The 25,458-nt window shown below is 38.5% G+C and overlaps 1 pseudogene; it reads right to left on the reverse strand.

The window, feature by feature from the left end:
* Positions 1 to 3,520: 3,520 nt before the first annotated feature.
* On the reverse strand, positions 3,521 to 25,412 carry LOC115620158 (annotated as a pseudogene).
* Positions 25,413 to 25,458: the final 46 nt, after the last annotated feature.

The raw sequence follows: 25,458 nt of genomic DNA on the forward strand, positions 1-25,458 counted from the left end.
TGGCCGCATTTGAAAATCTTGTCCCAATCGTATGGTTCCGCCTAGGTTTGTCTAGACTATTACGATCTTCAGCAAAACTTATGGAAGAGAAGAGCTCGAAGTCAAATGTTTAATTATAAATTTATTGCTTTAAATTGATTTATGTACATACTGATAAAATGCTCAAGCACAAGATGACTTTAATGAGTTCCATTTTCCTGAAGTGATTTCCCTCACAAGGGCTGTACTGACGGAACTGTTTAAGTATACAAATAGGTAAAGTAATATATCTTAATTAGCATGGCGACTGGTTTCTTTTGATTTTTATTTATAGTTTAAACTATACATAATGCAATTACAATATATATAGGGTGTTCTTTATTTCTCTAAGTCATTTTCAAATGTTCATCGTTTAACGACAAGTAATTTATACGGAAAAAAGAAACGTACTATTGGTTGAGTATGATTGAATTGAATTTTGAAGCAGCACTTGGGAGGTATTAAAAGATCATGACGATTATAACCCTAATGAATAACAATATTAAATCTTGCGGGGCAAACGTGCCAGAATAAAACAGTTTGTTCCACTTACGTAATAACTGGAAAAGCCTCATACATAAGGGCTCAAGAGAAGGTTAAATAAAAATGGCGAGCAAACAATATCTATGGGTTATTCTCCTTCCGTTCTGCCAGCAGCCGGCTTATTATTCTAATTTAATTCCCCCAATCCATTCTGCTGCCTTGTTTTTCCCATCAACAATTTTTATAACCCACCCTGCGTTACTTGGATATAATTTGATTTGATTTTATCTACAAGTATTTAGTCTTTTTACGATATCGCCAACACAAAAATAATACCAAACAATAACATCAAGAAAATACTAACAAAATGAGGTGATTTCTTTCTTACTTAAATCCATATATAATGTAATTATATATATACCATATATATATAGGGTGTTATTTTATTCGTTAAGTTACTTTCATTAGTATATGAAATTTTAATTTGAAATATTCGCATATAATTCCAAAAAACTTATAAAAGCTGCTTAACTTAAATAACTAAACTGAAATAAAAATATCAGTTCGAAAATTTGTATCTACAAGTATTACCTCCCAGAATAATGAGTCACCAATGATTTTATTTAAAGCCTTTTTATTTTTATATATATTTGTTTAATAGTGATACGCCCACGTATATATCAATATTGGATTAAATATACATATAGCATACATCTTTTTTTATTGGTTTGTCACTCTAAATTAAATCTTCCAACCATTTCTGGTGTTCTTGTTTTCCTATCCACGATTTTTAAATTGGTTCAGCCAATTTTTTGTAACCGAAACGAACCAGTTTTTTTCGCTTATTCAATTTGCACGCATTTTGAACGCTTGTTTCGACATTTGCATACATATACTATATAGAGAGAGATTGTATTTATATGTGTAAATTCAAATGTACTGTATTCATATGTATGTATAACTTAAGTGGCTTATATGGTAGATATACATATATATATATATATGTGTATAGTCCCAATGCATTCATGCATTTTACTTTCCATAGATTTTCCGCTTGTGTGCATTTTTAAATGTAATACTATATGGAGGTTAGTTAAACACCGCAAAAAGGGAAACATACAAGTATAAACATGATAGAATAAAATATTGTTTGTTTTTTGGTTTTTTGCAAATTACGCTTTGTATTATTACAATTCTCTAGTATTTTACAATTGGAAATTATCTCAATAGTTTAACAAATGTTTACATTTTGCTATAAATAAAAAATGCGAATTCCAAACTCAGCACCCTCTCCGATCTGTCCCCTTAACGTTGTGTGTTCCTCAAAGTCAAACACGAACGAAAGCAGACTTTTTAACAATATTATGGCCCGCTTATATGCATTTAGAAGCGTCCAAATTGTTTTAACCCTTATGTGTCCTGCTTGCTTCAAGCTAGAGCTGGGCAGAGCCTTTTTCTCTTGCTTATATATCCTGGTCTCTGTGCTTTGTTTTAAGTAGAAATAAATTAATTGATCATTAGCGCAAATTAATTGGAATCGAAAACATTCGAATATAGTATAAAGTACGTAGTAGTATAATTTAGCATTTGCTCGTTATTTGTATGTAAATAAATACTTACACACCATATATGCATTGAAAGCGCATTGTTTTACTTGAAATATACAGGTGGCATTGCATTTCTTTAAGATTCGTTTATAAAATTACTTTTAGTTTTGCTTTAAGCTTAGCAGGTGGTTCTCATCGGGTTTCAAGTAACAAACCAAATAGGATATAAATGAAGCGAAGCCAAGCAAACATTGCAAAGCGTTGTTTAAATTAGCCATATTAGCAGTTAAGTCGTGTTTTTTTCTTTGATTGGTAGTCGAACTTTTGTTTTGACAGACAATTATAATTGATTAGCATTGTTTTGAATAAACATATACAGTTTTGGGTTTACCTTGATTTATGCTTAATAAGAAAGTGTCACTTTATAATGGCCCATGTGCCATTTACATGTTAATTGTTTACGACTTTCGTGTGGTTAACAACATTTTTCAAAATTATAGTTTATATTTAATTGTATACGTAGACACGTATGAATTTATTTCTAAACTTTTAACAAACTAAACACGATACGCAGTTTGCTGTATGCTGAGCTTTCTTTATTCGCCTGATTAACTTGTCGTCCACTATGTCTATATACTGTACGAAGTTCCATTTTTATATTATCATTTAATTCAATGCGTTTCCATATATCTTGCGTCAATGGGTTTCATTAAACAATACATAAATAGTTCAAAATTTGTGTATAAACAGCAAATATATATGTTTTTACAATAATTGTTATACATATTTATATTGTTTAAATAAATTAACTTTGGTTTGCTTGCTCTTTTAAAATGCATATATATTTATAAATATACGATTTTTGTGTGTTATACGGTGTTGTTTTATTTGATTATTTATATAAAGGTATTTAACAAAAGCCCTAATAAACAAGTTGTGGTTTAAAACTGCCTATGGTCAACATAATATCCGAATATCACTTGAAAGCATAAATATAAAAAATGTAATATGTAAATTTAAACTAAGTAATAGCAATATTTTTACAATCATAAACTATTTACAAAACATATAGCATATGTATATTAAATGACTACATTACAAAAATGGAGGGAAAATCATTATCTACAACTTAATGCAGGCGCATTTTGTGTAGCCTGGCTAAGCTGCACCTTCCGAATTTATATTTCAAATAATTATTGCATTTATATTGTTCATTAATATGCACTACTTAATAATTACGTACTGTTTGCACTTAGTTATCGCTTTAGCTGTTGCGTTCCAACTTAAAAACAACTACAAAAAACCATTACGCTTCTCTCAATTAAATTAACAACATTTCGATGGAATCCTACTTCAAATGTTGGCCATTTCGCATTGGAATCGACGCGTCCTCAGATAGTCTCGGTCTAAGTATTGTAGTTCATCAAGCGCCTACCTATCCCAATACGCTGCAGCCAACTGTAGCCTGCGTCTCAGTAAACCCAAAACGGATTCCATCGTAATTGTATCTCATTTGTTCGCAATTCGCGGAATTTGCAGTTGTGGTGGCTTGTATCTGTGAAGCGGTCTGCGAGGCTGGCTCCAGGGTGCGGACGTGCACAAACGAGATCTGCAAGATTATACAATCCGTTTCACCGAATATTGATAAGAATGTTGCGGCATCAAACTCACTTAATTTGTCCAGCCAGCAATGGATTAATTGCATAGAGCCAGTCATGCACCTCCTTGTCGCCGAGCGTTTGCCAGCAAGTAGCCGCGATGTTTGCGTCACCACGACTAAAGCAGAGAGTTGCTCTATATTAACTAAATAACTGCAGCAGAAACAAAACTGGATTTACCTGAATGTGTGGGTATCTTAACCATGGCAGCCTGATCCTCGCTGCACTTCCACCTGTGCCGTAGCCAAATTCAAGACTGCACGCTCCACGGGATCCTTTTCTGACCGATAAATGAAGACATAAGGACGACGCACAATCTAAACGTGCAGGAAAATTTGTATTTAAATATATTTTCAACATTTGGGCATATTTGTGTTATTTTGCATACCACCCAGCGCTTTTTCCAGCCCGAGCCCCCATGTTCCAGCACATTAAGCAGACCCCTTTCGTGCCACAACGGGGACTAACGCGTATCTCTTCTAGTTCGGGAACGTACAGGCGCAATGGCAAGGCTGGTTGTGTGGCCGGCGCAGGTGCCTCCCAACCATTAGGCGCATCAGCACGATCTGGCGAGCATAATCTGTGGAAATAGAAGGCAGAATATTAAGTGGCAGTTTTCATGAGTTTCGAGTAAATGCGACAAGCAAAAGGTACTCATTATTTACATAAGCATAGGCATTTTATTAGGAAAAGAAATTACCTGTGTCGAATTACAAATTTGTTGTTTCTAATTAAATAAAAGAAACACAAACAGAAATAAAAATGGAAATTGTTTTTAAGTTTTCAGTTTCCAAACAATATTAGGATTTTGTAGTATAAGTGATGGAATGCGTGAACAAGATAGAGATTGATTCTTAGATTCGTGAAACACACTGCTATGCAGGGATATTTCTCAAAAAATATATTCTTTTCGACAATTTGTACACCCTTAACATATCTTTAAGTAATGGGAATTTTACAACAATTTGTTCCATGAAATGGCGTAAATCGAAACATTTATTCCAAAACGAAATGTTTAAAGAATGGTATATATTGGGCTTAAAACCTGGCATTATTCATAATGCTTATTCAAAATATGCATTTGCTATGCAATTGTCGTTGCCAATTACAATACGGGATCAGTTGAAGCGAAATGGCCTTCGAAGACATCAAAAAGAGCAATACAAGTAGCTTGGCCTTGGGATTGTAAAAACGGTTACAAGGATTAATATTTCTTCGCTTTCGAAATATCATAAACCTGTGTCATCAGAGAGGGCTTTTCAGATATTAGCTACATCAAGCCATCCCCAAAATTTGAAAACCAGACAGCAGACCAGCAAGTTTGAAAAGTAATGTGTCTTTAGCGAAATTGTCTGATACGATTAAAGCGAGCAAATTTCATTCAATATTCCCTAAAAGACGCAGCAAAGGTGCAGACCAGCTCGACCAACTTAAATTGATTGACCCACTGTACGAAGAAGAAGAGTTTCCCCCGCTCGAAATTCAATATGATACCGACGATGAATCGGACTACGACAGCTCCTCAAAGCAAAGGCCCCCTCTAAGCGAACGGGATTGGATACAATCGCCATTTCCCTCTGACTGCGACAAAAATTCTACCAATGTTGGCTGCGCCGGAGTCTGCCCGGAGACCTGCGAATACCGTTCAACATACTGCATTCCATTGTGTGGTCCGCCATGCAAGTGCAATTCTAAGTATGTGTACAATATAGCCGCCAAAGCCTGCACGCTGCGCAGCGACTGTCCAGCGGGCGTGGAGCAGAGCTATGGCGGGGTGTATCGGGTGTTTGAGTGATAAGTGTATGCCTAGGGTGGCCACATTTTGAGTTAATAAACAAGGAAAGAATATGAGCATGCGTTGTGTACACTACTTCATGACTACTTACTCCATGGAGTTGCTGGATATGCAAACTGACGGTCATGTCGGCGCAACCTTCGTCGCTGGGCGATACATCTGACTGGGTTTGTGGGTCGACGGGCTCGCTCTTGTGGTAGCGACCTACGAACACATAAACTTGAGCAAATTATAAGAAAAATGTAGAAGATTCGATTACCTTGGACCAGCTTCAAGCATTTGAGCATCAGATCCTGTTCACGCTGGTTATACTCACGCTCCGGCATGATTTGTTGCGGATCTTTGACGGGCGTCTGTGGCGATGGTGGTATGACCATGTGCACCGGTGAGGTGGCAGCGCGTGCCGCCAAATTGCATACATCCTTTTCGGTTTTGGTTGTCGGATTCGGATTAGTGTCCATGCCCAGTCGTTCGCGCAGCAAGAGCAAATGACGCATGCGTCCCACCTCCTCGAGACGGGTCAGCTTTTCTAGTTCCCACTGGTGGTCGAAGATAAGGGAATCGCCGCGTGGTCGCCAGCCATGTAAGTTCTCTTCACCACGCACATAGGTGGAACTGGTATCGAGGACACGTCGCTGCCGGCGTTGCACACCTGCGAATGCATTAAGGAGAATTAAGTGAGGATTGAGTGCATTGCGAACAGTTAACACTTGCGTGCAAACTCAAAGATTAGAGCAAAGATCAACTACAATAAGAATTGCTACCTGGACTACCTGCTTCAGATGCTCTACGCAGCGACAGCTCATAAACTCCCGAAAGGCGGTTCGCCTCCGGATTGCGATACTGGCCCCGGAGAACAAATGCTTCAGTGAGCGTGGACCGGTGCGAGCATCGCGTCCATAGATGACCATACTTAAATCCTTGGTAATAATGGCGGGGCGAGCGCAGTTCTCCAACTGTAGGTGGTTCAGTAATGTAATACTAGAAAAAAACAGGTTGGTCCTTGAATAAATTACCTCAAGATAGGCGCTCAGTGTGATGTAGATAGTTTCGCCACCCTGCGAAACACGATTCAAAAGTGCAGAGTTATGCAAGCTCGAGTCCCAAGCAGCTTCAAAACGATAGAATGCGCGATCATCTCCAGGAACTTCTAAGAGCTCGCCTGGAAATAGACCCAGCGATAGTACACAGGCATCCTCGTCCTGCTCATCCGAAGATTCTGGCGTGTTGCGAATACGTCCGACGACCAACTCATTAATATCCTTCCACTTCACCTCAGGCGTGGGCTCATGCACAATGGTAATGCGTATGCGCCGCTGTATGCCCTGATGCAACAAGAACAGGCCACGGCACGGAAGATCGTCGCTATGTTCAACGACCTGCAAGAAAGAAAAAGCCATTACAAATGTTGCAAACTAACTCCAGGTCCCATTAACTTACCGATGGTACGTACTCTCCATTGGCGCTAGCTCACAAATCTCGAACCACACCAGCACATCATGCTTCGCCAAGACCGTTGACGATGGCGGACAGGGCAACGGTCCGAATTTAGGACTGCGCACTGGCTGACTTATGGGTATGCTTGGTGGCAGCATGCGTCTTGGTGGTGGACGAGACACGAACTCCTGCTTGGCATCCTTATGCAAGGGGATGTGTCTGGTAGTGACCAAATATCTTGAACATGATGGGCTGAGTCTTCAAATACTCGATAAAGGACTTTGTAACAGGCACCGTTATCTGCAAATTTTCGATTCCACATTAAACATCAACTTGTGTTACGTAATAATATTCCTTACATTCTGAACATGGTAAAAACCAAGGGGAGCGCCCGAGGCTGAGTTCTTCACCGGCTCTGTGGAAAATGCCTCCTCATGTCGATGCAAGAAGCTACAAATTAAAACAATTGTTACTCGCATTATGTTGACCCTAAGTACTACAATCAACGCCTCACGTACTTAAACTGACAGAAGATGTCCGCGTACTCTGCGCCAATCCCCGTAGCCTGCAAAACGGTGACGCGGAAGGTAAACTCCTTGCCCACTTGCAAATGCTCTCCTGGTTCCTCTGAGTTCTCCTGGCACTCTGAAGCGGAATTGGAATCAATACCACGTCCCGAGTCAGCATCCTCAAGTTCTAGGGTGCATAAACATTTTATGCTGAGACCAGCACTAACTAGAGCTAAGACTTACCGTCCAGCTTGCTGTCCATACCGCCATTGTCAATATAGCGCTGCACATCGTCCTTTTCGTTTAATGCTCGATACTTCGGCTTGGCATCGTCCTCGTTGAACACCAAGCGTGCCGACTGTTTAACACCATTGTTGAAATCAATGGATTCTTCATCCAGCACTGGTTGCACTGCAATACGCAAGTAGCCCCGCACATCACCACGTTCGTTAACGATGGCCACTTTGTGGACCAGCGGTACCGGATAGAGCAAGTTGCTGAGATAAATGAACGATCGACCCACCATACGGAACCAGGGGAAGCGATCATAGAACGGATCGCCGCCAGTTAGGCTCTCAACATTGTAGTCCGGCGAAGTTGGGCTAAGCTCGGCTTCATTATGATACATTTCCCGCATTAGTTCGAGACGTTGCCTGCAACAGCGAGACATTGGAAGGAAAATGTTGGAAAGGCTTGTAAATAATTTGAGAAGGCTCAGAGGTGACACAATATGATGGTTTTGAATAGTGTAATACTTGTGCACATCTAGATTCTGTATGTCCAAATTGAAAGCAGATCCACTATACAATATACAGGAAAATAATAATGCCGATACAAATAAATGTAATTATTTGCAAAATTAAGCTACATTTGTGCTGCCTACAAAGGATAAAAAACCAAACTTTATAAACAAAATGTATTAAAGACACTAAGCCACAAGTAGATAAGTACACAATAGTATATAATTCCCAATTGGACAGCTTTAATTTTGATTTCTAAGTTCAAATCATATTTTCCCGAATGGAACACAAAAACGTTCGAAAAATAGGCACAAGTTGAAGCGACGACGGATTGACTATGAAGCCATGCTAAATCACTAAATCGGAGCTGCATAGGTAATGCATGCATATTGTGGTTATGTAATCAAACAAAAAAATAAAACATCAAAACTAAAAAAATAAAGAAAAATCTATGAAAGCAAACCTAGAAGGTATTAGATTGGCCAATGTTAAACGTGATGGATGCGCTCTGGCCGCCTGTCTCAACTCCGGCTGCTGCTCCTGCTGTTGCACATACGTATATGGATGGGGATGCGCCACTAAATGCTGCAATTGTAATTCAAATGGCGCATTGTCGACCAGTCCTTGGCCTGTCGCCACAATGCTGGACGTATCGAATAGCATGGATGATGGTGGGCTCTCAACATTATAAACTTGCCGCATTAGCTCGAGACGATAGCTTTATGTGAAAAGGTAGCCATTCGAATTTAGGCACAATGATTGGGATTTGGGGAGTTAGGGGGTTGTAAGAGAAACCAAAAATTAAATTCAGCAGATTTGCCTACCGATTACTTTCTTGATATGGCGATGAGTTGAGGCGTAAATGGTGGCAGTGATTTCTGGTGCAGAGCAACGCGGGCAAAACAGAGCGACTTTTACGCTCGAGCTTTATTTTCTTTGCATACTTCATTCAACATTATTATGACAATAAAGACTACAATTCATGAACTTGAACTACAACCACCATGCACGTACCAAGAAAAATAAAAACTAAAAATTACAAAAGGCATCTTTTACTTCAGCTAATTGGCAACTTCGTTTACGTCTGAAGCCGAACGAAACCAAAAAACCAATGTGCTTAGAAAAATGATTGTGATTGAAACGTAGAAGAAACTCGGGATGTAACTTACCGCAATTTCTCCAGAGACCAGTAGTGAGTAGCGCCATTTTTGGTGTCGGTTACCTCTACAGCCACCAATGTCTTGGACACAGGCGGTGCGCCAAACTCGTCTTCTTGCTGCAGTGGCGCCACGCTTGAGGCCAACTCGGGTGGCAACGGTGAATACAGAGTGTCGGTAAGTAGTGTAAATTGGAATTTGGACCTATTGGAAAGAAGAGCAGTGATTGAGGCAAGTCTTGAAAACCCAAAATACACCGTACCTTCTTCTTTAGCTCCACCGATATGGCATTGGCCTCTTTCAAGAAAATAGGCATTGCCCCAAAGGTCGTCCCGCAGCGAGGGTAACTGATGAAAGCGCCACTTGCGGAAAGCCCAGGCAGCCAGACCTGCCTCCCGCGCTGTCCAGCAGGACTCGTACAATGGGTTGGCTGTGAACGGTCGCTGTACTTAAGCATTTCAGATCTTAAAAGCGTTTCTCTGTAAACTCACTGTATACATCTTCCTCCTGATGGAAGTCCTCCGGTGAGTAGCTGCTATACATAGACATTGTCATCGATTGCTCCTCCACTTGCTTTTGCAGCGCATCGATACGAGCCTCATATGTCTGCAAGGTAGAGGAATATTTAATAGGATACAAATTTAGAATTGATGTGCAAATGATATGATATTTTGCGTAATATTCTGACCTTGCGCTGCTCTTCGAACTGCTGATCCGCCTGCATTTTTTCACGCTTGTATTGCTCCTCCAGATTATCCAAGCGTTTCTTCATTTCTGCCTTCAAGTCAATGCCTTGTTTCTCCAACAACTCACACTGCGCAAAGTTCCAGTCCACTTGTTGAGTATCTTTCTTTTCCACCTCATTTTCAGCGTTCTCTGTGATCTTTTCACGCAGCTCGCGCGCTTGCTCCGGGTGTAAACCGAAAAAAACATGGTTTTTGCCCAGAATTACACGTGATCCGGTCTTCAGCACCTCCGGTTCAACTAATTTACGTCCATTTACATAGATAATTGCATCTTTGTGTGGCATCAGTGTGACTGAGCTATTACGATTCTCAAAAGTGCAGTGCTCCTTCAATATGTGCGAGCCCGAAAGCTGTATATCCTGTGGAACGTTCGCTTCGTGGGGTACCAAGACGTGTAATACCATCCTTGATGTAGTACAGCAGACATTCTGACAAATTGGGATCTTCGTTGAGATTGACCAAGTGAGGAGTCTTCTTCGGCGAGAAGACACCCACGGTAATGGCCATCCTCTTTGACGGCCACACCCATTTCAGCGAATACAGCCTCCCGCTGGACGCGTATCTCCTCGGTGCGCTTGAGTTTCTCCTCCAGGTCTCATTGAGTTCTGTGCAAACGTGGATTTTGTACCATATACTATGTGTGCGTCTGGAAATGCGACTTACCGGCTATTAGCTTTTCGCTGGCCTGCAGTTGATCCACAGCCATTTCCGTGGTGGAGCCATTACGATTGCGTCCCTTGTTGGGCGACTTAATCACCGAGGATTTCGTAATTTCATCCTCTACAAATTTATTTGATCATGATAGTTTATTAGATAATTTAGTCACAAGATGTGTGCCGCAAGCGCAGTGATAAGCGTGCTTTGATTATTTAATTGGATAGAAGTTTTTAATTACAAAGATTACGGATATATGGAAAAAATTAACAAGCGTGGCCAATATGGTTTGGAGCGAGCGGACAACGACAATATAGATTAGAACTGTATCAATATGTTGGAATTGTTGAGTACAAAACACTAAGCAACTAATCTCTGGCATGTTCAGGTGCTGTCTTCGAAAGTAGCACCAACTGTTAGAGACATGTATAGTAAGAGTACAAGTATGTGGGCTTGGGGCCACAAAGTGAACAACGTATAGTAGTCTACTATCTGAATAGATAATGCTATTCTTTTGCTTAGGCAACAAAAATGTAACTTGAAGAATTCCATCAAAAAAGTTTGCACACAAATGAGAGACAAAAAGCAAATAATTTGTTTAATTTTTTTTTTTAACAATATAGCATTGGCGATCAATAGGGATCTTAAATTTGGAATAAATATCTCCCACTGTAGCAAATATGTCTTTGGAAAAATGCAACGTAAATGGACCTTGGGTATTTTTTTTATATTTAAAAATATGTTTCGATTATATGCAATCACAACGGTCTAATAAGATACACGTACTTACAAGTAATTTTGTAAGCTTTTTAAGTGCATAGCTATGGTTTAGCTTTATTTGGGGGATCTTGAAGTGGGAAATATGGTTGTTTAAGCCTTGCATATAATCGATACTGTCCTCAAGCAGTATTTATAGTACTTATGTTATTAAAAGCGACAAATTACAATTTGCACAAAAATACACACGCACACACACACTTGCACTTTAAAGAATGTGGATTAAATATGCATTGATGCAAACATACACACATGTACTCGTTTCGAATAGTAGGCATGAATATATATATAGTAGGTATGCATAATATATGTGTTTATTTATTGCAGCTCAAATTATCTTTTTGCAAGTGAAGGCTTTGCATCGCAATCGTTTGCTTGATGGTTCGTTTTACTTACTATTCGCATCACGCTTCTCACAAACTACTTTGCCATCGGGTCCTAAAGGAAATAGGTTGTGATTCGTTTTTTACTCACAGCAATGGGAAATATCTAACTAATGTCTAACTTAGGTGATGTCAATAGTTTTTGTGTAGCAGGAGACTTTTGAAAGTGTCATTGGCTTAGGTTTAGGCTTAATGCTGTTCGGCTACAGATATTATTGCAATAGCCGTACTTACCTTCCTGAACCTCAATGCCCTCGGCCTTGAGTAGATCCCGCAACTTTTGTATTTCTTCTTTGAGCTCTCGTATGAGCTTAGCATTCGCATCCTCATTGACCACAGCCTTGCAAACGATTTGCTTAGCACGATCGGCATAACTATAACGAAAAAAGTTCAATGACAATTTCCGGAGGCCCTCGGCCATTACTGAAAACCCCCAACTAACCGTAAAGTACTGAGAGTTTCGTCATAGTTGATATCGGCCGGTGAAATAGCAGCTATCATAGCAGTTTTTGAATTGCCACCAAGATTTTCACGAAGCAGCCAAGTTAATACGGAATCGCGATAAGGAATAAAATCGGCTTTCTTCGTGTTCTTTTTCTTCGATGCCTGTCCGTTAAAAAATACGCAATAGCTCTAGAAAAAACTAACAACATCCTAAAAGAAAAGTACTTACGGACTAAAGTAAAGAAAACATTATAAGCTTTAATTAACGCACTCAAACTTTTTATAAATAATTCTACTCACAATTTCGGCCAGTGCTGAGATAACTTTGCCCAATGTGGTTAACGACTTATTTATGTTGGCGCCCTCCTTCAAGCGAGTGCCTTTGGCACCTGTCGAATCGGCGCGCTCAGACCCAGCCAAATCGACCAGACTAATCTTCGACACCTTCTCTGTGATCAAATCGGTCATAGCATCATGACGACGCTGAGTGAAGAAAATGGGTGAAAACGGCATGGGAACGAGAGCTTGTCTCGTTCATGTTGGTAGCAGCCACGGTTCTATAAGAGAAGCGATTTTATTGGACGGATATTAACATAAAAGACTGCAACTAATTACCGGGCCTTGTTGCCCTCATCAATGAGGTCATGTATGTCCTGGTAGTCGGTCACCGCCAACTTAGACAAGTCCTCCACATAGGGACCCAGCAGTGGATGTTCGCGCACCCGTAAGTTTCCCTTGTTCTTTGGATTCAGCAAATCCCGTACTCGCTCGCAATAGATTTCCATGTAGGAAACCTCGACCTAAACATGGCATTGGAAAGGATTAAAAGCTGAAGCTTCAACAAAGGGTTTATGTTATCTACCGAATACTTAAGGTCATCCGTTTCCGTTTGATGTATGCGCCCGAAGAGATCCTTGCATATCATAGGGATAATGCCCTGCTGATCGTGGTCCTCCTGCTTGCCCATCATGGTGTAGGACTTGCCAGCGCCAGTTTGTCCGTACGCAAATATGCAAACGTTATACCCATCGAACGAATGCTGCAGCATCTCTTCGCCAATGTCCTTGTATACCATCGCTTGGGTGGAGAAATCAGCATCGTGAGGCTGTAAAAAATATACCCGTTAAATTTTGTTCCCATGTATGCTTTTGTGTCTGGGTAGCTTACATCATGGGACCAGTAGGAGTAATCAAAATTGAAACGCTTTATGGACTCGCTGGTGTTGGGTGGCACCTTCGGGTTGGTTATGGCTGCAAAGCATTTAAAATGTGGCCATTAGTTGGCATTAACGAGTCAACTTTTGTCGGTCTTGCTCACCGGTTGTAGCTCCACTCATTTCAATGATGCATTTCGACTCGCGCCCAATCTCGCGCGAGTTAAAAGGGCGCACTCGCACTGCCACCTTAACGGACGACATCTTGGTGCAGGCTTGAGATCCACTCGGGCAGATGTTGTCTTAGGTTGCTGTTAACTGGAACGGAAAAAGCAAGTGGCACAATCAAGAAGACGATTTGGCATATGCTCCTTCTGGCCGCAACTCATGTACCAACAGCCTCACATTCCATTGCAGGAAAAAGAACAAAGGTCGACCTATTTGTACATACAACTACATATGCGTGTTTGTATGCCCTTATGTGTGAATAGTATTTCATTTTCTGGCTCAAATCACAAGGGGGTGGGCTTTAAAATGTTCATTTCAAATAGCATCAAGAAATAAATATTTTAATTAGCCAAGAGCTTACACTTATTTTATGTAAGGCCAAAAGTAGTTCAACCAACCCTCTAGTATTACATCTCTCTTCTATCTCTTCTCAGCTGTTTTTCTACCTTCGGGGACTGTAATAATATTTTCAAATGTGTGGTTTATATTGATACAAAACCGCATTGAACGTGTGTACTGCAAGAGTCACGCCACCGACCTTTATTTTATTTCATTTGTTTAATTACATTTCAGAAGTTATAACAATTTTCAATAAAAGGAGCATCAAAAAAAAGAATGGCTTTAGTAGGAGAAGCCTTCACCACACAGCTTCGAAAATAAACTAAATCGTGACATTACTTCAAATTTTAAGACTGTAGCTTTAATACTCTTCGAGATACTCCAAATTTCAACCAAAATTTTGGGTGGGGGTATTATGAATTTAATATATATTGCAAGGTAATTGTAATTATAAGTGTTCTATTATTTATTCAAGTCCTGTATTACATAATGCTAAAAACATCAAATCTTTAAGGATTAAAATATCGAATTCAAAGATTTTAGTAGATTAAAAAAAAAAAGTTTTAAACCGACCTTAATTAGTTTCAATAGCGGCATTAGTTTATGTTTAAAATACTTAATTATATTAGTTTTGTACGAGTGTACATGGAACACACAGAAGTATATATATTCTTGATCAGCTTGACAAGCCGAGTCGATATAGCCATGTCATTCTGTCCGTCTGTTTGTATGAACGCAAGGATCTCAGAAAGTATAAGAGTTAGAATAACCAAACTTGGTATACAGAATCTCCTGAGCCCGAGAAAGGACGAGTTTGTTAATTTTTCCCGATGCACAGAGTTGAGCCTGCTCGACTTTAGCATTCCTTTCTTGTTTTATATAGTGATATGAATTGGTATTGCAGCTGAATCTAAATCTTAAAGCTATACAAAAACGTAGAAACAGGTTTGTGGCGCAAATTTTATAAATTTTTTTATAAGCAAATAAACACTAAAAACGTTTTATATTGCAGAAGAAATCGTTAAAATAAACCTTATTGTACATATGTATGTATATATTGTGCACATACATTTTTTGATCTTTAAAAACATATAAAAAACGTACCACGCTCTGGAAATATGAAACTATACATAGGCTACCAAAATTCAAATCAAATAACAACCAAATATCTCATTGGCTTGAATGACTCATCGGCGAATAGGAGGCGGAAAACTCACACTCGAAGCACAAGTACCTAACTTTTTACTTTTGAAACAAGTTAAGTTTATTAATAACTTTTACTTTAATTTAAATATGCTTCACATTTTCTACAAGTATTTATTATATTTACCTTCGATTTATGGGCCAAAGCAATTGGCTCAAAATTTGTTAAGCACTTGACATTTTTAACACTCCAAAGCACTCTTTATATATTTATTATTTCATTTATAAGTGGCGAATTTCATGTATTGTTCACATTTGTGTGGCTTTTTTATTTTAATTTTTTAATAGATAGCACTGCGTTGGTTTGCACTAGCGATGAGTAGCTCTAGAAAATTAAGACATGTCCTTTGATTACATCCATAAACTCGATTGAGATTTACGCAGACGCCAATCGACGCTCTACCACTGTCTCTCTACCGTTCTCTCTTTTGCTCTTTCTTGATTTGATTCAACTTTTTGTTTATGTTTTTTAGCGAAAATGCAACAGCCTGTATCTGGGGGCTGCTCGAAACATAAAAAAGAAGACGTCAAAGTCTACAACTCGCTGGGCGCATGTCTACGTAGACATTCACGCAGAGGGAAAGAGAGAAAAAGCGTGAAGGGGTAAAGAGAGTGAGAATGAAAGAGAAAGAGAATGGCAAAAATATGCAAAATATTTATACATATTACATACAAGTACTGTTTTCTTATGACAAATGAATTTACGCATCTGCAAACAAATGAAAAAAATATACGAAATTGGCAATTTAAAAAAGGAAGCATACATCCAGCGACCTTCTAGAACTTGTAAGGATCGTCTGCTCAGACACCTTTCGCAAAGCAATTCTGAATACCTCACATATGCTTTTATGGCCAACAACCGTTGAAGTATATTCGTTTTATGATGTCGTGTGTAGAGCCCTTCAAACATTTTCAACTTGCATGGCATATGTAAAAAACAGCCCATACACCATCATACTCTCATGTCGACGTATCCTTCGCGGGTTTCGTCTTGACCTTTATTAATAAATTTTCATGTTGCCTTCAGCACGAGTCAAACAAACTCTACAAAGAAAAAACTCTACATGCACGACGAACGCATTATGGTGATTGTCACTGTACGAAGCAGTGTTTTTTTTTTTTTAACAAAAAATTGGCATTATAGTTTTTCCTTAAAAACACTGAAATGATAACTTAATGACAATGTTGATGCATCTTTTTTAGCTTTGAATTTTGAAATGTAATATGCGAATTGATGAAATTTGGGAAAAATATATTATACATATTTTTGAAGCAATTACCAATTGAATTTTCACTTTATTTTACTAAAACTTCTTTAATTCAAAACAATTTCGGTTTCAAAAACATCTGCTGCTCTGGCCTTAAATGTTGTTGTTCTTGTGTATAATTGAAAATTAATTTTAAACTATCCAGCAAAGATCTTTTGGATGTTGTGGCAAAAATTATTGAAAGTACTAATATTGTTGTTAGGAACAGAGCAAAAAGTAATAAATAACCAAAAGCGCACATTCGCGTACGATTTTTTTACGATTGATCCTTGAACACGCACTAAAACTTTTCCAGCTAACATATACAAATACTGTATAGTATAGTATGTGTGTAATAAAGTTTTGTAGTTGTTTTTGCTTTCTTCGGTATAACAGCGAAAATTTTCACACAGTAGTCAGAAACGTTAAAAGGAAGCTCTTTAATGGATAATCGAAATTTCACGTATATGCCAATATACCAAAAGCTTGGGTGGAAAATTAATTTGTTTATATATTAGTTCACTGCTTTCACAAAACCTTTATTTATTGTTATTTTGCCCATATAATAAATATTCTAAAGTTTCTGCACAAAATCGATGACGAGTCACACGGCCCAGTACAGCCCGCACACGATTCCGAGACGTACTGCACCCGTTGAGGGTAGACAACGTATTGAGCTTTCATTACAAATTATGCCGAAGTCCAGCTCGTCGGGCCAGCCCTCAATGGGCAGCGCATGCGCCTTTTTTTGGGGGTGGCTGTTGTTAATACTACAAGTACATTGGTATTACATTGGCATGATAGCTATGTGGAAAATTTCATAAAGGCCCGAGCGCAATAATAACAAAGCGTCACTGTCATATTTCAGCATAATGGATTGCATTACCGCTGTGCCGCTTTCCTTGGCCACCAGTGTGCCATGTAAATGTCTGATCTTATTATGGCCTGCCGGCACATCCTGCCTGGCCCGACCCGCTTGATGACGTAAAATGAAATTTCTATTGATTTCTATATGCGCTGCGGCAGCCGAGAGACAGCAGCAGGACTTGCAATGGGGCTGATGAGACAGCGCGCTGCTTTTTATGTTAGTTCCATTGTTTTAATGTAATTACTTTGACATTGAAATTTGCCGCGCCGCCTCTATACTTCTGATAAAAGAAGGTAATGGCTCAAGCAATTGGTAGGTGCAGAACGGTGGCGAATAGAGTGCTTGTATTTAGAATTTCATTTAAAGGCTTGACTCAAATAGTAGTACAAGTATATAGGAGAATTAAGTAACACAAATCAAAGAAATCGTAATAGCTGTCGGTTCATAAACTCAAACTCCATTCTCATAGCTTTACAGAATACATACTTCTTCTTTATATTCCATATATCGCCATTGTGCTTTCCTCTTACACAGTCTAACAGCTTTAATTTATATTCATATTAGCACTAAATTTGAGTAGTTTCTACTTTCTATTCTATGTTCTTTATGACCAACTGCCAACTAACACTTCTCCTGTTAATAACAACAACAGGAAGCCAGAGAAAAATAAGTATTCACAATCAAAAAGAAAATCTTATGTCTTCAAATAATAAGTTAAAACTATCTCTATAACAATTTTAAAATTGTCTGAATTGAAATTTTACATTAAAAATATATTTTAATGGACAGTCAAAATGTCAAAATGTACATATAAAAGCCAAAATAAAAATTACGAAAGAATAAAAAGCAAATAATAAGTTCTGTTTTAATCTCGGTTACCTTTTTTTTTCAAAAAGGCCTCAATTGAAATGAACAAAATTTGTAATGAAATTGGTAATGCCGTGGCAGACTCCACTAGTGGTATACGTGATTCAAGAGTGACTTGATTGGCGATAAACATGTTGACGATCTAAGTTTCGAGAATACCGAAAATGCAGTAATTTTACACTGAAACTGAAAAATTTAATTTGAAAAAATCACAATTGAAGTCAATGTCGATTTGTCTCCTCAATTTGAAGAGAACTATTCATCGGTAATTCATATCAAAGCTGTGTTTTATGTTGGGGTTATTAGGGTTTCTTAAGCGTTTGGTTCATCGGATGTATGAGTATCTAAATCAAATGCTCAACATAAAAATCGTTACAAAACAATTTTTCAATGAAGATGTCAGACTGTACAAGTTTGACTTATTGGTGGCGTGGAAAAAATTATATTACTGCGTAAAAACAATGAAGCCAGCACGCAAACATCAGACGGGGGGGACTGGCGCGTGCGTGGGCACACGGTGCGAACAAAAAACCAACCCAAATAATATCGAACGTTTTTCGACTACGCATCGAAACCCCGTCTGTTAGACAGCTAACGAGGGTTTTGCCATGTGTTTTTGTTTGTGGTTCGCAACGCATGGAAGTCGTTGACGTTTTACTGTTGGCTGCGCAATTTTGTGCCAACTTTAAGGTACTTTGTTTGGTGCGTACTCTGAGTCAATGACAGTTCATCTACTGTGGTCTCCGTGCCGCATCATGCTTGACCCTTGGTGGAGAGTGTTGGGTCATTGACACCAGTGAAAAGTAAGCAATTAAAAAAAAACAGCGCCGACAACTTTAGCCAAACACTTGACAATCCTTTGCCAGCAAGCAAATCACATCAAGCGCATGACTCACCACTTTCGAGGAAGCCATGCCAAGAAACCAAGTTTGCCTTGGGCCCACACTTCCGAATTCAATTTAAATCAATTTCAATTCTATTTGCAACTTCAAATGATTCAATTAATGCGAAGCGTTGCCACATTTTCAATTAGAATTTAAGTAGAAAAATGAAAAAATAAAACCCGAGGGAGTTGAGTGTCTAACATTCATGCAGAACCAGATTCTCTAATATTCGCAACGTCAAAGCCCACACAGCACGCGGCATTTTTGTAATCCATTAAGTCTAGATCATAAACTAAATGCGATTTTGTTATTTAAATTATTGGCAAGCGCCAGAGTCGAGTCGGCAGCATTAAAAATCCCACGCAAATATTCACATTTCCTTTTCCTCTACCCACAGGCCGGATGACTCATTCAGACACATACTCATACACATATACAGAGACACAAAGGCGAATGTTCGTGCCAAGCGAAGAGAGGGAAACAACAAAAACAAAACCTCTCACTTTTACAGTAGTAGTTACTTGAGCGTGCCTCTTGTTTTTGTTGTTATTTTGTAGTGGCAGTGGCCATACAGTCGCGTCTGTCACAATGTGTACGCTTTTTTGGCACCTACAACAGTCCTAGCGAAGGAAGAAAGGGAACGTGCGGTGGCGAAGTCGAAAATGGTGAATCATACTTTTGATGCGCGTGTTTCCTGCTCCTTGCTTCTTGGTCTACGTTATGTATGTAGGTATTTGTATGTACGTATATTTATGTATGTATTTATGTATATGTATGTATGTATGTATATGTATGTATGTATATTTAGGTATGTATGGTTGAGGCATACAAGTTTCTTTCTTGCTGTGGCTTGTATGTTTACGCTTAAGCCATTGGCATAAAACCAAACACTACGCCTCAGCTTATTGAATGGGTGTATACAATTTTTTTATTATACATACCAGACACAAGTTTTTCAAGGTTTATTCACTGCTCTTTTTTCTGCTCCTAATGAAGAATCTGGCAATAATCTTGTAACCTTTGGTGCCGAGCTGACGGCGTGTGTGTCGCAGTAGGCAGGAAACAAAATAACAAAGTTCGCTTATTAGAAACTTTTTGTAGCATATTATCAGGCGCACTCGATGTCATAACTAATGGTATTATGTATGCGTGTATGTATGAATGTACTTAACTCAAAAGAGCTTCTAAAAAGTTTCGCAAGAGGTTGAATTGATAAAATGTCATACTAGCAAAGAATTGTACATTTATAAAGGTCCGGTGTAAAACAAACTATTAAAAACAAGATAGAACGCTACAGTCGAGCAAGCCCGACAGTAAAATAGCCTGTACTCTCCAACAAAAAAAAAATTTAATAAAAATATTTAAAAAAATTTAATTATTTAAAAAAATTTAATTAATTTATTAATTTAATTAAGAAAATGTATTTAATACATACATAGAAGACATCTTTATGTACAGTTTTACATTTACATCACGTGTCTATGCTTGTATATATACGTGTATGTATGTAGCACAAAGTTGAACCAAAGCAGCAACAACAATAACAGCTACGGGCAGCGCTGCAAGCAGAGCATGAGCAGCGATTTTATTTATGGCTATAACTTTCTTCAGAATTTACCTATCAAGATGAAACTTGGCACACGGACACATAAGCACCAACTAGATGTACCAAAATTTATTTCAAAATTCCAAGAATTACGGAATTTATAAACAAATACACGAATTGCGGGGGAGTGGGGGGGGGGGGGTGTATCAGAATAAAAAATAAACTTGACATACCTAGAGCTTAGGGGAACCTCGATACCAAGTTCGGTTATTCTAACTCTTGTACTTCCTGAGATCGTTGCGCTCATACAGACAGACGGACGGACGGACAGACGGACATGGCTATATCGACTTGTCATCCTGATTCATAATATATATATTTTGTGGGGTCTGCCACGCCTCCTTTCACCCTTTGGGTACAGGCTATAAAAATTATGTTTCACAAGTTTTCATTATTTTCATGAAGTTTTGAAAAAATACAAATTGCTTTTTAAATTTTAAAAATACAAAAAGCTCCTCTTTTTTTAAGCATAATTGGAAACATTGATGATTTTGATTAGGTAGGCGTCTAAGCCGTGAAAGCTTAGTTTTTTATATTAGTTTAAAAATTCGCCTAGTTTACAAATAAACCTATCAAGTGGTATTTACATTCACAAAATCGGTTTTCTTCTCATTGGCTATGCAAACTTTTATTTTTTCATAGAATGAGTAATATACATATCTATGTATATAGACAACCGCAACGACCCATAATAGTAAGACACGTCTACCAAACAATGAAGCACATAAAGTGAGGCCACGCCTCACCCAACAATGGTATCCAAAAGTGGTAGCAACGAGCCCAGCAACCACAATTTAAATGTAAGTGGCTGCAACAACAGCTGCAACGTAAGTGCAATTTTGGCAAAATGAGAAACGGCGACAGGCCGTACGAGCCGCACTGTTGGGTTTTTTTCCAGCTCTGCACAGGAACACATAAAAATGCAGGGTGAAGGAGCACACATTAAAACCAAATACGCAGTAGCATAAATCATCCACAGAGTGTGCCACAAAAACCGCAGGTCAGCGTGAGGAGGAGTACCTATTGGGAGCCCACTGGTCCTGCTTTGCTAGTGCTTCTAACAGGAATTTCCATTAAAACCATTTGCAATATTTAATACAGAGCAGTTAGCCAGTCCTCCGAGTGGCAGGAAAGAAAATGTCAAGCTGCGTTGCAACCATGCCAGCGCCATCAGGAAGCCATTCTGCGGCAATGTGGGCGTAAAGTGCACACAGGCAAGGAGTTAGAGGTGTGAGTCGAGTAGAGGTGGTCAGGCAGGTGCCTGCGTGCAATACATTTTCTCTTTTTCCCTCTCCATGCACAACATTGGTGTTTTTAGTTTTGTGTTCTTTCCGCCCTATAACAATAGCTACTTAGTAAAATATTTTTTTTTAAAAACTGTACTTAAATATTGGAAGTGTGTTTCTGCTTTTGGTAGGCATCCTCTCCTGGTATTGGTATGTATAGTATGAATATAATGAACCAATAAGTTGAAAGGACCTTATTGAATGTTTTTATATATCCTATAGGGGCTGTATAAATTACTGTTCAGCTGATCAATGTGTTAATCCCATTCAAAAGGAAGAACAAATTTGGAATGCCATACAAACCAACTAAAAACTCTTTTCCATATTGCCTAAAAATATTAAGCCGACATTTATTTGTAGCTACATACATACTTGTACAGTAAGTAGTATGAAGCAGGGCGACGACTTTTGAAAGCACAGAATGAACTTTAAATTATAATGCACCATTATATATGTACACCATATATGTACATATTATCTACGCATATATTCTACATGCTTACTTGGTAAATACGAGACGGGATCCATTTGCTTTAGTGACGACGCATCCTGAACATAACAATGTTGACCCGCTATGACGCACGAGACGAATTGATGCGTAAAAGCGCACTCGTCACCCACGCTCAGATAAAGAAGAGACAGACAGACAGACAACAACGGAGAAAATAAACATCAGTTATGTATGTACATACATACACTGGTCGGCACAATTATTTTGACGAGAAGAAAATCATACATTTTTGTCAATAACTGGTTATTGGTTTAAGATATCAAAGGAAACTTTTTTTCTCAATTCCATATTGGTATTACAAACTTAAAAATAATTCAAAGGATATATTTTTATAAGAACTTTTAAAATTATAAATCAAGGTAATTTTCATGGGTTGGCATAAGTATTTTGACAATGGATATTAACAAAAAAAACAAAGCTTAATACTAAACAAAACATAAGAAATTGATGGTAGATTAATAAAATGTATACCCGCCTTTGGCTTCGATAACTTTTTGAAGACGTCTTGGAACTGAGTCCACTAAATTTTGAAGGACCTCTAATGGTATCTCTTTCCAAAGAGAAGTGACCTCGGAAATAGTTTCTTCTTCGGTTTTATGCAAAGACGCATTTCTTTTACGTTTTACAAGAGACCACACATTCTCAATAACGTTTAAGTCCGGACTTTGTGGTGGCCAATCCAGAGTAGTAACACCAACATCGCTTAAAAATGCTCTTATCATTTTGCTTTTGTGGCATGGGGCGTTATCCTGTTGCAGGATAAATGATTCTCCAATCAGCCTGTCACCGGAAGGGAATGCGTTTTCGTTAAGGGTACTCAAATATTGTTGCTGGTTCATTGAGCCGGTGATGGGAACGAAATCACCTAACCCATTGTACGCAATGCATCCCCAGAACATGACTGAGCCTCCGCCATGGCTCACTTTTTGACATACGGGGATATTTTTTTGTCTTTGAAACTGTGGGAGCCTTACAAAAATCTTTGTTTTTGATGAATTATATTCAAAGGAGCTTTCATCTGTCCATAGAACGCTTCTCCAAAACTCTTTTGGCTTATGCAGATGCTCCTTTGCAAAAGCCAATCTTTTGAGCTTGTTCACCTTTGATATGTAAGGTATGTCCTTCGCTTTGTATGTCTTAAAATCTTCTTCTTTTAGGCGTCGCCGAACAGTACGCTCACTGATTGGAGTCTTGGTCGACTTATTCCATTGATCTGCAGCAGCTTGCGGCTTTAAATGAATATTTTTTTTAAATTCCCGCAATAGGACTCGATCTTCAATGGGTGTTGTTTTGCGGTTAGCACCTGATCTAGGCAAGTTTTTGACGTCATTGTGGGTCTTATATTTGTTAATTTGATAGTGGACTGTTTGCCGCGACAAATTATATTCATTTGCAATGTCTTTTGGTGCTACGCCGGCATTAAACTTCGCCACTATTGAGGCTCTAACAACATAACTTAATTCTGTCTTTTTTACCATTGTATCGATTACTTTTGAATCAAATTTTAATGAAAATAATGTAAAAAGGTCAACAAAAATTGTTACACCAAAGTTATTTTAGTATCACTTGATAAAACGTACGCGAAAACGGCGACAAGGTTTGGTCAAAATACTTATGCCGTGCCTGAATCCGCAGTCAACTCACATTGTCATTTGTAGAAAAAAGGTGTGAAGAGTAATAGACAAAATATTTTGCCTACATATTGTTGTTGCTATGAACTCAATATCCCGTATGAAAATTGTACCGTTATTCCTTGAAACTAAAAGCAACCAGCACCGATAGTCGTGAGTACAGTTCGTCAAAATAATTGTGCCGACCAGTGTACATATGTACCCAAGTTAATAGATAGGTATTTTCATACAAACAACTGCGTTTTGTAAATATTGAGCAAACAAAAAGGTCATAGGTTAAGCACGCAATATGCTTAATCAAGCTTTTGATTGCCATCAAAGCTTAGGCACACCCACTTGGGACCAAAACTGGGAAACCATTCACACACGAATGCGCAAATATTTGACTTATTCGCATGTGACGTCAAAATATGCAACACATCTGGGATATGATAAAAATACTAACAACATTATTGTCATCGACAACAACATTGCAATGTGCGTAGGCGACACAAGCGCCTGGCAGCAGGCAACACAGATCTATCCACCAATATCGTCAGTTGGTGCGCTTATACGTAAGTCTGCGCGTCTGCTGATGATGACAGGTTGCACCATATGCTGTGGCAATTTGCAAAAACAAATATCAGAGGTTTATTTTTAGTACAAATCGAAATTTGAGGGTTCAGTATGGTAGTCAGTATCATGCACCCACTTGAGTTAACAGCTGGCAACAACAGCAACAGGATAAAAGGCACCACCTTGCTCCTCCCCGTTAAAAGTAGTTGGCATGCGTGCGCACACTTTTTGCTAGATCTGGGCGCCTTTGGAATATCGATTTTTCGCACAATTTCTTAATACAGCCAAGCAATCTTTTTTCACCAAGCATTAGTCATGCCAGGCAGAAGGGATATTTAAAAAAAAATTGTACAAATAAATAAACTTCTTTAAGTACTTACCTAATTACACAATTAGTTGTCTGCCCTTTCACTGCAAGGACTTGACAACTAATCGACAGTTTATTTATTTTTTTTTTTTTTTTTTGTTCTTCAGCACCCACTGCACGTTTGAAGAGGATCTTAAATTAATTTTGATTTACTTCCGTTATGTTTTGCACAGTTTTAGGCCATTTTATTGTGTTTGCAGGTTTAAATTTCATTTATTTGTAACGCATTGCAATTTTTACTTTGCGCCGCAGATTAAGGCAGCAATACCAAACTGAACAAAACGCACGCACCAAATGACAATAAGGAATAGAATTTAACTATATCAAGTTAGGCTGGAAAAGGGCTTGCACTTGCGCACGCAGCG

Source organism: Scaptodrosophila lebanonensis, unplaced genomic scaffold, assembly GCF_003285725.1.
Source record: "Scaptodrosophila lebanonensis strain 11010-0011.00,11010-0021.00 unplaced genomic scaffold, SlebRS2 tig00000007-arrow-arrow-pilon, whole genome shotgun sequence".
Lineage (NCBI taxonomy): Eukaryota > Metazoa > Arthropoda > Insecta > Diptera > Drosophilidae > Scaptodrosophila > Scaptodrosophila lebanonensis.